The sequence below is a fragment of the Triticum dicoccoides genome, chromosome 3A (assembly GCF_002162155.2).
Source record: "Triticum dicoccoides isolate Atlit2015 ecotype Zavitan chromosome 3A, WEW_v2.0, whole genome shotgun sequence".
In the NCBI taxonomy this organism is placed as follows: Eukaryota; Viridiplantae; Streptophyta; class Magnoliopsida; order Poales; family Poaceae; genus Triticum; species Triticum dicoccoides.
In genome coordinates, this window is record NC_041384.1 from 448,699,828 (window position 1) to 448,713,377 (window position 13,550).

General features: G+C 41.5%; 2 long non-coding RNA genes across 3 annotated transcripts; both read right to left on the reverse strand.

Annotated features, from left to right (window-relative positions):
* Nucleotides 1–432: 432 nt before the first annotated feature.
* LOC119268510 lies at nucleotides 433–7,986 on the reverse strand. 2 transcript variants are annotated; one of them, XR_005133205.1, is made up of 7 exons: nucleotides 7,709–7,986; nucleotides 7,500–7,594; nucleotides 6,654–6,726; nucleotides 5,921–6,004; nucleotides 5,708–5,796; nucleotides 1,095–1,992; nucleotides 433–698 (listed from the first exon to the last, which is right to left on the reverse strand). It is a non-coding gene; the product is annotated as an uncharacterized LOC119268510 (long non-coding RNA). The 2 variants fall into 2 exon arrangements; XR_005133206.1 differs by having other exon boundaries at nucleotides 7,696–7,986.
* Nucleotides 7,987–8,754: 768 nt separating this feature from the next.
* Nucleotides 8,755–10,439, reverse strand: LOC119271611. The gene is made up of 3 exons (XR_005134634.1): nucleotides 10,023–10,439; nucleotides 9,830–9,886; nucleotides 8,755–8,865 (listed from the first exon to the last, which is right to left on the reverse strand). It is a non-coding gene; the product is annotated as an uncharacterized LOC119271611 (long non-coding RNA).
* Nucleotides 10,440–13,550: the final 3,111 nt, after the last annotated feature.

Below are 13,550 nucleotides of genomic sequence, written 5' to 3' on the forward strand. Positions count from 1 at the left end.
AGCAGGAGGCCGGAGGTGGTCCCGACGGCGCTGGAGGAAGAAGACGAGAGATTGAAGATGGATGCCGGTCGCACTACACCACAACACGGATGTAACAACATGCAATCTGCCGGAAGAAGTCCCCTAAGAGGGCAGATAAACTGTCGGGACAGCCATTCTCCCGGCAGATAGAACTGCCACGAGAACGGCTGCCGGGAAATAGATCTCCCGGCAGTTACACTGCCAAGAAGCCTCGTTTTCCCGGCAGATAGAAGTATATGCCGGTAATGCAATTCCTGGCAGATAGTCTGCCCTTGTTTTTTACTTACCCTGACACTTTTCCTGATCCTGGTAGTGTATATGTTGCTTTCGATTTCTATTCATACAGGAATTTGGTAGCATTTATATTTCTTTTGATTTCTATTCATACAGGAATTCACTCAAGATTCAACGGCAGTTCTCAAACACATAATGACTAACACTTAGTATTTTGACTTTCGTACATGTGTTCAGTAGCATCCAGCTACATTAGTAAACATTATTTACATGTAAGACAATAATATTTTTTGTTCAAACTAAGCTAAACAAATGGTTTGAGCTATGAATACAAGAAACATCATGTAGACTTCAAGTGCTATCATGTAGACGTCAAGTGCTATCATGTAGAAGGAACATCGTGTAGAGAGTAGCACACAAGATCTTCCAACCAGGATGCCAACCTGAAAGGAGAAGATGGTAGATGTGCTATAAGTTAATAAGCTTGGTAAACTATCTATATTGTAGAACAAAAAATGGAGATTACTTGTTGTTTCTTTTACATCTTCTTATTAAATAAAGCTAGAACATTACAATCAATTAATATGCTGAGAACCAATGAAATAAACTAAATAACCATCATAATTTCCATCTTGTACATGAGCTTGTTGTCTATACTTCGATATCTAGTTAAGCAAAGAACAGCAAACACCTAGACATATAGTTTATTCACATGAGATTCAAAGCTATGAAACTAGGCTGCTAAATAATCATATTATTTGCACAAGGTAGAGGCTCATAAAAGAAGACCTTAATAAAGTAGCAGCATGAACTAGAATGAGCAGAATATCTACACATACCTTTTGACTAGTACAGAATGCGCAAATATCTCAATTCTCCTCCATGCACAAGACTTCGAGTTGTAGTGAACTCGGTTCCTAAAGCTTTGTCTGGAAATAACTAAAATATGCATGAGATAGGATCAGATAATATCAAGGCGTTACTATTCCAAAGCAAGTAGTCATACCATGTTTTAAACTAGATGCGTAGCTAACAGAAAACCTATTTCTGCTAGCAACATTTTCAGCTCAGTGTGTATCTACAACAAGATTCATAATGCGTACAAAACACTTAACAGTGTAATGCCAGGTCAGCCACTTTTTACACATGAAAACAATACTGGACTCTTTGTAGGAATACAAGATAAGGCATCACATATGCACTTCATAAATGGTTATATGGCAGGAGGCCTGCGACTCTGTTTCAAGTACTAGCCAATAACAAAAGACTCAGCTTCAGAAAACACAGGGCATGCAAAAGCTCAGTTCCAGGACATGTAAAAGCTTCCAATAGTTGTATGCATAAAAATGCTAAGCAAATTCAGGGCATGCATACATACACATGCCAAGCAAAATCTCGGCTCATATTTTACTGCAGTTTTATTGGCATGAAGCATATAAGAAACAAAATGCTAAACAAGTTTCAATGTTCATGTATCCAAAAAGCAAAATACTGAATCTAAGACTTAAATACCAAGATTATTACCCCCTCAGCTTGCTTGTGGTTACGTACTGATGTTGCTGCTTTTGCCATGAACTTATAAGTCATTCTCAGCTGCATATAGAAGCAAAGACTTTAAAGCTATCAACCATAATAGTCATTGGTAAATATATAATCATAACTTCATAAGGGCATAAGCTTATGTGCTTGTATGGAGTAGTCGACGCTGCTTGGTGGAGAGGACAAACAAGATGCACACTGATCACAAAACAAACAATCCAAAATATTATTTTAGTGAAAGCATCAAATGAAAATTAGGGAATAGTTTGTAAGAATTACATATAGGAGAAAAGAGCATGGTCGTCAGCTAGCCCCATGACCCAATTCTTTTTTTTAATCTACTTAGGAGCATATCTCCCAATTTTCATTACTGAAAACATCACATATCTCAAGTTCGTCCCCCTCCAGGGGTACCTCAAAACATCAGTAACTAAGCCACACACACCAGCACTACTACCAAACTGGACGCAGAACCTAAACAACGAGCATCCAAACGTTCTAATTATCAGCAACAAAACAATAGTCTTATATTACTCGTGGCCCTGCATGACAAGGTACTGTACTGCCAGGGTCATATTACTTGCATGTGACACTGCGAGTAGGTATTTTCTAAAATCTGAACCACAGGCACATCTTAAGATATTTACCATCTCCGTGAACATAGCTTTGGTTGAATTTGTTCTTAAGCATTAAGCTAAATAAAAACAGTTTTAAGAACAGGGGATCTGGTAATTCAATAAGTCATGATGCCATACAATTTCCAGTAGGGGCGACAGTACAAAACCCAATTGCTCTCATTTTACTCTAGAAAATTAAATTATCAGGCAAATGTTTTTCAATTCAATAATAAAGGTTGCAACACTTGAAGGGATTTCTACTATGATAGACAACTACTGATAATTAAATTCCTGAATCACATGACTGGGAGCAGTGGCAAACTGGCAATAGAAAATTACAGAAGAAAATTCCAGATCAAACCCCATATATCTATTTTCATAAAACTAACACATTCACTAGTTAAAACTATTAAACTCTAGAAGCGTTACTTCACTTTCAGTCTACATGTGCAGAAAAATAGACAGAAAGAAGTTCTCTAGCTATATTTGCAGCACGACCTTGAAACTTAATTTCCGAAAGCTTGCTTGTAGTACACCTACTGGGACTAGTAGACTGCTCGTGCGTTGCTACGGGCTTTTGAAATATTTTGCTGGTGTTATATAAAATTAATGCATATTAAATTTCACATGTAGAGACAATATAGCACAAACACAATTGCATAATAATTGAAGTCCACTTCACTTACAATAATTGATAACAAAAATGCAAATTGATGATGTATACATATAGAAATAATTGAAGTCCACTTCACTTACAATAATTGATAACAAAAATGCAAATTGATGTTGTATACATATAGAGCAATGATCCGATTAAAAATCCATTACAAATTATTAAGATCTACTACTTGATGCGCTTAAGAAATTCTCGCCCAATGGAAAAGATTCTTTAGCTTCATTCGCACCATGTTTTAGAAAATATAATAAAAACTGCTCCTCAATTCATACTCATCCCACACAAGCAAAAAAATGTAGTTAGCACGAGTACTTCACATCCAAGGTCTTCAAACATTTAACAGACAATACGCATCGCGCAAAGCGGCTTAACCGGTTCTTTACTGTTCCACCAGAGCATAAAATGAAAACCAAAATAGCGAGGCACATCCCCGCAATTTCCAAAATTAATATTATATTATATAGTGATGACAAAAATAAATGTTTGTATTCCGAATTTGTTACCCGCCTATGCTCATTGGAATACCATACAGATATAAACATTGTTGTTCAGATATATCGGAATCCCAATCGGCTTGCTTTATTTCGAGTGCTTCTGTATGTATGGTACGGGCTACAATATGTATAAATGAATCAAACAAATGATTAAGTTCAGCCGTGTTTGCTTTATTTCGAGTGCTTCTTTATGTATGATACGAGCTATAGTGCATATAAATAAATCAAATAAACGATTAAGGCCGTTTCCAAGGTTGAAATTCATTTCTCTTACATCCGGGTGTGTTTGAGCATCAAACAAGCCCCTAACGGGCTATCCAAAATCCAACCATCTGGACAGTCCATCCACCCCCAAATCCAGCCCATGGGGGAGACATATGGTTGTCCGTACTATCTGTCATGTTATCTTAAACAGGCGGTCCAAAGTCCCAACAAAAAATTCCACCCCATGACGCACCCTTCCCTTTTCCTGCAGGACCCTCCCTTCCTGCTTGATTTCTTGTTGTAGCAGGACATTTCTCACTGGAGCACTCTCCTTTAAAGGTAGATGACGCCCGCATCACCATCGCAATGACACATCTCTCCTTCGCACCGTACTTCCCCACGGACCGCTAATAAAGAGTCCACCACCAACCGCCCTACTCTCTGCCCTAATCCTCCCTTCCCGTGCTCACGCCGATCCCACCGCCAGCAAGGGGGGCGAGGCATGCGCCTCCCATGACACCCCCGAGCCAAGAAGGAGGATCCGACGTCTCCTGATCCATTGCCATGTTGTAACACGGAAATGAATGTCGTGTATTACGATGAAACAAAAATATGATATAGCTGTTGGCAAGCAACTGATACACCACCGTGTCCATTATTAACTCTTGAAACAACCCCCCAATGCATATACCCTTTCATCCTAACCAAAAAAATGTATGACTTAATGAAAAAATATGAACCGCTCACTCATGCAATTTGCTGCAATGACATCTCTAATTAAATGCACTTTTCCATATTTTCTAAGGTATGGAAATTATTTCGCTCAAACAGCCATAACTGAACATATCAACCCAAATAACCATCACCCACTCTTAAACCTCACTTTTATAATAAAATCCACTAACTCGTGTTCAAATTGAACCAGTAATCGACGCCGCCTTGGCAGGCCATCAACAAAGGACAAGGGCGGAAATGACCTTCCTATCTTAGTGCTAGTACCACCTGCTTATATACTGGACCCACCCTTCATGCCGGGCTCTACCACAATGGCGGCACATAAAATATATCAGAATAATGTACCACCATTTATGTTCTTCAAGCATGGCGGTGTGAGCTTTTCAGTGGAGCCAGACACGGTGATAAGGATACTAACAGCTTAATAGATGGGAAGGAACATAACCTCCAAGAGAGTGAGTAGACAATTCAACCTTGGTAACACACACATTTATTGAGACACTTCCTCTAAGTTGAATGGCTCCTTATCCACCTTCACCATGTAGGAAGGCTCTTCTTCTAGTAAAGTGGGCAGAGATCATGCGGCATGAAAAATTGGAAAACACACATTTGACAGTTCTGATTGCATTCACCAATCTTATCTGACTCTCATGTGGATCTGTGATTGCATTCACCTTATCTTCGACTCTAATGTGGTCTATGTTTTCGGTTTCACTTCCCTTGAGATGGACTCCACCTGTAGCTTACACATTATTCTCCGCTATAAGGTCCACTTTCTATTTAAGGATTTTTTAATAGGAATTTAAATCATCAGCACTTAGAGCTTTGGCATCACAAGATTCATATGGATTTCATTCCTATCAGTTTTGAAAATATAAATCAACAAGGTCAATGATATCACAGTAAAAGAAATGTGTTTGTCTATCCACACTTCATTGCACCCATATTGAAGGATACAACTGAACTGGAAAAATAGTCGTGTGAGGCATAGGCTATCACTAATTAATTACATGCAAACAGAATTGCTGATAATATAATCTTGTTTCAGTGAATCCATATGGACATTTTTTTGTTAGGAAAACACAACTCATAAGATCTAAAAAAGGTTGCTATAGGGAAAGCGTAGAGAACTGGACATTAAGCAATGCAGCATCCTGGTATGCCTTGCCTTTTTTAGAATGACATACCTTGCCTTCATCCATTTCTTACATTGGAATGCCTTGCCTTTGTCCGTTCCCATAATTCTTATCGAGACGGATGTGCCTACGCCCAGTTACTGTTATTGCATTACATCTTCACACCTCTAAAAATGCACAGTTATCCAGTACAAAGGAACAACAAAGAAATTGTAAAACTATTTGCTCTTGCATCAGTGTAGCTCTGCCACAAGATCGGCTGACCTAGATGCAGTGGAGCACATGGTCGGATGAGCTGGACACAGTGGAGCTCGGTGACCAGCACGCAGGAGCTGGACTGCACAATTTCTGTTCATGAGCAATAAAAGAAATTACCCTTCCGACAAACAATTTGGAAAATGTACAACCTTATCAGTTCAACAAGATTTCAGGTGCTAATCAATTCAGATACACACAACAAACGAAACACACTTTTCCTTACTGTTGAGCATTTTGTTACAAATTCTTTAATTGAAACGCTAAGCAAGGTTGACTTTTACTCAATGTAAATCCTAAACAAGAACTAACATTTTTCTTATAACCATCAGAATATCGAAGAACAATTGGTTTAAGGAATATATATCCACAAATTAAAACAGAATCTAAGTTAATGGGTTCAAAACAGGAGGTACACCCAAAAGTAAGTGTAAATGGCCTTCACTTCAAAAACAGGAGGTACATCCAAAAGTAAGTGTAAATGGCTTTCAAACAAGTGCTTGCAAACACAAATATTCATAAAAAATCTTTTTTAGGAAAAAACATATTTAATCTACTAAATACGTGCAATGGTGCAAGGGGAACTTACTTTTTTATTTTCTTCTAAGGCCCTTATTTTCTTCAAATAAGATTCGTTTGGAAAAATTATCAGTGTACTATTTGGAATAGTCAATTTTATATATGAACAAACATCTGTGAGAAGGTCTGCAGAGGCTTCAAACAAAATTGCTGGATGTCTCACCTCCAAACAAACTTGATGGATGTCTCACCTCGAAACATACTTGGCTGATGTCCCACCTGTAACGTAGCTACATCTGTGCGCATCCAAAGTAGGAACATTACGCAAAAGTATGAACATCAACCAAAAACTTGATGCGTTCTAGCTAACAGAACATTGCCTATTTGAATGCTCGGATGATAGCTGAACCGCCTTAATGTCTTCTACTTCAGACCATAGCATACAATTAGTGTTCTACAATTCTACTTCAGACCATAGCATAGATGTCACTTCTACTGCTCCCACGAAATGGCACGAGATGATTGTGCCATTTCTCATTACTGGAATATAAGCTGACTAACTGCTATTGAGTAAGATATATGTAGCACGTAGCAAACACCCTATAATGTACATTCCTTCTTTATATCATCACACTACAAAAATATCAGTGCACAACAAATAGAAATCTATGTAAAATTGGATGGCGTCCACAACTATTCTTGTAACTTAACAATAAAGTATGTGACATATCATGTTATATATTTTCTTCAAGCCCACAGAACATGTTGTATATTGTCCAAAATATTCCGTAGGGATATTTCCTATCTGAAAAGTGCTGAAAAACATCTTTGTTCTGTTGAAATAACTACCAATGACATGAATCAAGAGGTCGTCAAAATTATGAATGAACGTCTCCGAAAATAAAATTTCATCGGATAGTACATCAGAAAATATTGCTTTCAAATATATATTGTGTTCTAGCTAGCATATGAATCTTCATGTTCATTAGGAGGTCACAAATCAGGGGTGAAAATACATTGGATGAGAAAGGATGGTGCACGTTTTTTAAAAGCTAAAAAGATGTCTCACCATGTGTTGGATGCTTCAATGCAGTGCGGAACTTGCACGGGAGAAGAACATTACCGGCGGCTAGCCTCGATCTCGCTCGGCCATGTAGGACAAGTCTGAGCCAATGAACCACGTAAAGAATCAAGACGATGACGTTTCGGCCCAAACCAAAAACAGAGTGGGGGCAAAAGACTCATGGAGAAGATGTTGATACAACAGAAGTACAGAACCTCCATCCACGACTCCCTTTTCTCCCTACTGTTCTCCAGCCTCCTGCACAACAATACGGAGAACAAACACCAGTCAAGACTAACAAACACGGTATATCAGAGTCGTGGACATTGGAGGGGAGGCGGCTAAAGGTATGCACGACTCAAACACGGATCTGCTGAAGCACGGGCGTGGGAGCGACAGGGCGGCGCCGCGATCCACGCCGTTGGAGCCTGGCATAGAGAGCATGTCGGGCACCATGAGGAGCGGCAGTGCCACTAACGCCATTAGCAACGCCACCAGGATCGTCATGGACGGCTTCCCCGCCTCCTGACCCGCCCCGTCATCCTGTTTGCCATGTAGTTTATGAGCTAAAACAGAGCATTTACTAAACTGAGGTAAAAAGCATCGAGCATCATCAGCTATAAAACAAACTACATTTTCCTAATAAATTAAGATGGCACAGGCATGAAATACCCATTGAACCAGTCATGAGAAATCTGAACCTTCGTCGGGTTGCCGTTGTGTAAATAGGAGGCATTTTTGTCTATGTAACCTTGAGAGCACAGCACCGAGCATGAGAAATCTGAACCTTCCTCAAGTTTCCTTTGTGTAAACAGGAAAATTGAAATCCTTTGCCACACATCTGAACCTTCAGAGAAGCTGCTATCAGGGTTACATAGAGGCAACAAAAACTACTCTCAAAATTTCATTGATAGGCACAGATATTGGTCCTGAGAACAAAATAGACAGTCATGTTATTATTTGACAAAAGAATCTGGCATATTTACCTCAATTTAATTAAGCTTCCAACGGAGACTAACAAATTATGTAGCCATCATTCCAAAAGCTTTGCCAGCATCAAAAGTTGGAGCACCCTGCTGAAAGGGATAAGGTAATCTTATCATGTCATTGTAGTAGAAGAAACATAGACGCTCATATTACTAAATAGCAAGGTTGGTGCAAATGGAATAAGCACAGCAATGAAAAACTGCAGCAGTGGTCGAGAATACCTAGCGCGGCAGTCGCCTGAGTACGGTGGCTTGCCATCTGGGCAACCATTCTAAGGATGAAGGCGTTGGGCACAAACTTAAAAATGACTCCATGATAAGATAACATAAACCTGTTGCCTGAGGATGAAGCTATCTTACTTGGATTGCCCTAGCTTCAAGTATCCCTGCAATGCAAGCTCACATAAAACACTCGAAATCTTTTGGTCAAAATCCTAGTTCACAAGTGCTCTGCATATAAAATAAGTGCTACAAACTTTACACAGTGATGTGAGGTTGGGTTGGATGAAGTCAACTGTTTTGGGTAATCCACCTACTATACAGATTCGGTCTTTCCAAATCCTCTATCAAAAACTGCATAATTTTGACTTGGACTCCAAACATAATGTGGAGATCAATCGCAAAAAAAAGGAGAGATACGTCCCATGCTTTCTACAGACTATCTATTTGCACTATTTTGATGTACGGTTTAAAAGTAGCAGTCCAATTTAGTTTCACAGTCCAAAAATTAATCTTTATGTGATTCTATGTACAGTAACCTTGTGTGCGGACTTAGACCATGTTACTGTTTGAATTAAACTATGCGTTCAACATGGAAGTTGTAGATATCTTTAGTGGTGAGTAGAGCTAAAAGTGCATGGATAGACTCACTAAATATTAAAGAGACCAATTAAGCTAGTTTTCCCTAGGTTCTGAAACAGCTACACGCACTCTAACCTTCTGCAGGTTTGGCTCTTGTGCAGATTACATTTAGCTTTTATACTTAAAAAATATTAACAAATCAGTATGTTAACCAATATCATCGTCAAATCATCAATGCCCTGCCTGAAGCTCCTATTGCAGTAGAAAAGGTCTACTGGAAACTGCTACTATCTTTGCTGATTTGAGGACACAACAAGTTACACTGGAAACTGCTACTATCTTTGCTGATTTGATTATCAACGGGATTTCGTGATCATCATCTCGCTGATCAGACCAATACTATGCTAATGCTCTGCTAAATTAACCACTGGCTAAAAGGAGAAAATACAGTTTTTTTAGTCTAACAAACATGAAAATTCTCATAAGCATATACGTGTAACTATGACAAGCTAACATTATTTTTTGTGGCAAAATTGGACCAAGTATTACCTTCAATCATCCAGAAGAGGAACATTTGAATCTCCTTGAAAATTTACAATGGACAACCTGCAGCAAAGTGACGGGGTGAGGGTAATTGGGAGAGAGATGCAGAGTTGGGGCTCGGCCAGAGGAGGTTAGTCTCCATCGGAATGGCAAGAGTGCAGTAAGCAAATCAGGAGGCTTTGGGATGAAGAAAACTCACCCCTTTGCGGTCGGTCGGATGGGGCGGAGCTTGCGCTTGGTGAAGACGCGATCCCCAGCGGCGGCGACGGCGAGGAGGAGGCGGAGATGGCCGACTACAGAGGGCCGAATGGGATGTGCAGCTCGCTCCACCCAGGGAGGAAGGATACCTTCCTGGATCCATCCATCCATGCTTGCAGCTTAGACGACCGGCCATGAGTGGATCTGCAGCCATGGTGGCTGGGGGAGAAGACCGCGGCCGCGGGCGCCCTCGCTCGGGAATGGAGGTGGAGGAGGAGGCATCGGCGGCGGCATAGGGCATGGATCGGCCGCGGCACGGGGATGGATCGGCCGTGGAGGGGGCGTAGGGCTGGATCGGGCGTGCGAAGGTCTGGTTGGCGACGGAGACCGATCTGCTGCTCCATTAGGAGTAAAGACTCGTCGCTGGTATGTGCGGCCGCACGGTTTTTCTATCGCTGGTTAACCGTCGTAGGTTTTTTGTCACAGGTTTTCCTTCGAACGTCTATTGAGGGTCGCACGTGGAATGGTGCGGGTTCGGAACTCAAGAGCAGGTTTTTTCGGTTTGTGGTGGCTTAGTTAGAGGTGGGAGGAGGTACCAAAATAAACCGTGGAAGGTGGGACTAAAAAAAACCTGGAAGCGAGGCTACCAACTGCTCCCTTAGGAGTAGAGATTCACTGATTTATTACGTAGTTGGAGCATCCATTTGCTGCAATGGAAGATCTCTTCACCATAAGCAAAACTTGGGCTATCAGATGACAAAGCTCGTCGTTATCTTCAGAACATAGTGACATACAAATTCAAACACTTTCTGAAGTCGTTCTAGTTACTGCTCAGAAGAAAAAAGGAACAAAAGTTTGCGAAGATTGAAATCTCACCAGCCAAGTGCTCTCGGTGAGCAAGGAGGCGGCGCTGCACCTAGGGGAGGATGTAGAGGAGGTGGAGCTTCTTGGGAGAGGGGCCGTACAGGAAGGTCCGCTGCTCGGGTGAGGGAACCAGGAGGCAGCCCAACTTAGTGCTCGGGTAAGGATGCTCGTGGAGGAGGAGGCCCTGCTCGGGGGATAAAGCTTGAGGAGGAGGAGGCCTGCTCGGGGGAGGAAACCTGTGGAGGAGGTCGCTGTTGTGGTGGGGATGGAGAGCGGTCGGCGGCATTCCTTGGGAGGAAGCAGGCGCTGGGTGCGCGGGGGATGGGGACGAGGCGGTGAAGGGTGCTCGGCGATGACTAGGCGGTCGGCGGCGACTATGTTTGGGGAGGAAGCCGGCGCTGCGGTCGAGTGGTTGGTGGCGGCGGTGGCGGCGGCGGCGGTGGCGTGGTCGGGGTTGAGGGTTAGGTTTTGCAAGATTTGGGGAAGAACTGGTGGGGCTCAAGCCGATGACCAAAGGAACCCTTGTGAATATTTCCATCTCGCGCGCCCTTTGTCCCGCGCGAGCGCGCTTGGCCCAGTTGTTTTTTTAGAAATGGCCCAACTACTTTGGTTACGCATAGCATATACTCCCGGCAGACAACAGGCCGCGGTTTAGTTGGGCCGGCAGATAAGATGACCTGCCAAGTGGACATCGTTGCTGGCAGTTTGGGTGCCCTCTTTGTTAACTTCTCCCGGCAGTTTCTCTGCCTATAAGTACTTCTACCGACAGTTATTCAATTCCCGACAGTTCATTTGCCCTTGGTTGGGTATTTCTCCCGGCAGTTAACTGCCCCTAATTAGGTGTTGTGGTGTAGTGTCGTTGGATGTAAATCCAACGGCTAACATGTCAGAATCATTTTTTGACTAAATTGACAACGACTTGCGTTGGCTTCGACCTATTGGCCCACATTTCAGCCTCCAAAAATGTGGCACGTATTCAACCCATTTTTCAGAATTTACAGTCTTTTTTTTTGTGCGGTAGAATTTACAGTCAACTTGATCTTTTTTTTGAATTACAACCATTAGCTGGACTGCGTGAACAAATAATGTAGCGTACATGCGGCCTATTTATTTTATTTCCTAAAAAATTACAGGCCATTTGCACTTTCTCGAAATACACGATTTTGTTGGGCCGATTCTAATTATAATGTTGGGTTGGGCCAGCAATGTTATCAAAAAATAAAAAAGGGCTAAGCATTTTGTTATAAATATATTTAAATAATAAGTGATATTATTACATTCGTCCTTAAATCTTACCAAGCTTTTTGTACACAATCACTAGGATTTTCGTGCCAAAAAAATCCAGGATTTTATTTGTTAAGAAATTATTTTATAAGTTAATAAGATGTGGGATATTGTCTTCTTACATATGTAAGTATCTATTAAATATATGATGACAACAAAAATAATATATAATAACATATAAAATAATTTAAATATATATAATATAGTTAGAAGGGAAACATAAGTTGGACCTGGCGTTCCTATTCTTATATAGAAAAATAGAATAGACCTCTATGTTTTCTTCAAAAAAATACATAAATTGGGCTGCCAAAAATAAAACCTTGAATGGGAGGTCCATAGGCCGGTCGATACATGACGGCCCTAAGAAAATACAAACAGGCCTATGGACCTCCCATCTGAGGTCGTGGGTTGCGCATGTTAAAAATAAAAGCCTAGACGGGGCAGCCCAAAACCACATCCAACACTTGCCAAAACTTCGTCCCTCGTTTTCTCTGTGTTTCGCACACTTGACATTGTGTGGGCATTTTGACTGAGCATCATATGAAGATGTGCTATGCATGAATGTTGATCAGCATGATGTTAACTGGCCGGTAGTTCCATTTTTGACCATGAATAAAACTTCCAACATGATGTTAACCCCATTTGAAAAGGCCGTGTTAATATAAATGATCTGCCTCTGAAAGTTGCAGTTTCTTATCTGAAACTGAACTTGCAGTTTCTTATCTGAAACTGGAACTTGCAGTTTCTTCTCTGATAATCACATTGTCTGCACTTTTATACTCCTATGAAACTACATTTTTTAAGTGCTAAAAATAGATCTCTAGAATTCATAAAATACTTCATATGCTCAATACTGCAAATCTGAAATTCAAAAGACATTCATATCTGAAAGTACTCTCAAAATACACAACACAAAACACAATTCACAACCTGCAAATGCTGACAACCCTAAGCTCCTCCTAACAATTCACAACCTGCCCGACTATTGGGCTGGGGGGGCAGCCCCCTCCTATTCCTCGGCGGCAGATAGCCGCCCCGTGAGATGATGTGAACGGCGAGGGAGACGATGGCGGGGAAGCGTCGTCGGGCCAACTGCTTTTCTCCTCTTGCAGTTGGGTTCGGTCGATGAAGACTCCACCGGCTCACTCTGGCAGGACACCCTCACAAACGGCACCGATGCTCGATCCTTCAATCTCTGGTGGATGCTCCATCTGGGATCGATACTCCCACCACCGCTCCCTCACGATCGGATTCGGTGAATCTGTTTGCTCCATGGCCTGCTCTATGTACTCCGGCACGACTCCCTCCGGGAGTATCGCCACCTTTTCGCTCTGTTGCAGATATTTGGCCATGGATGTCGTCGTCGCCGCTAGTTGGTCCT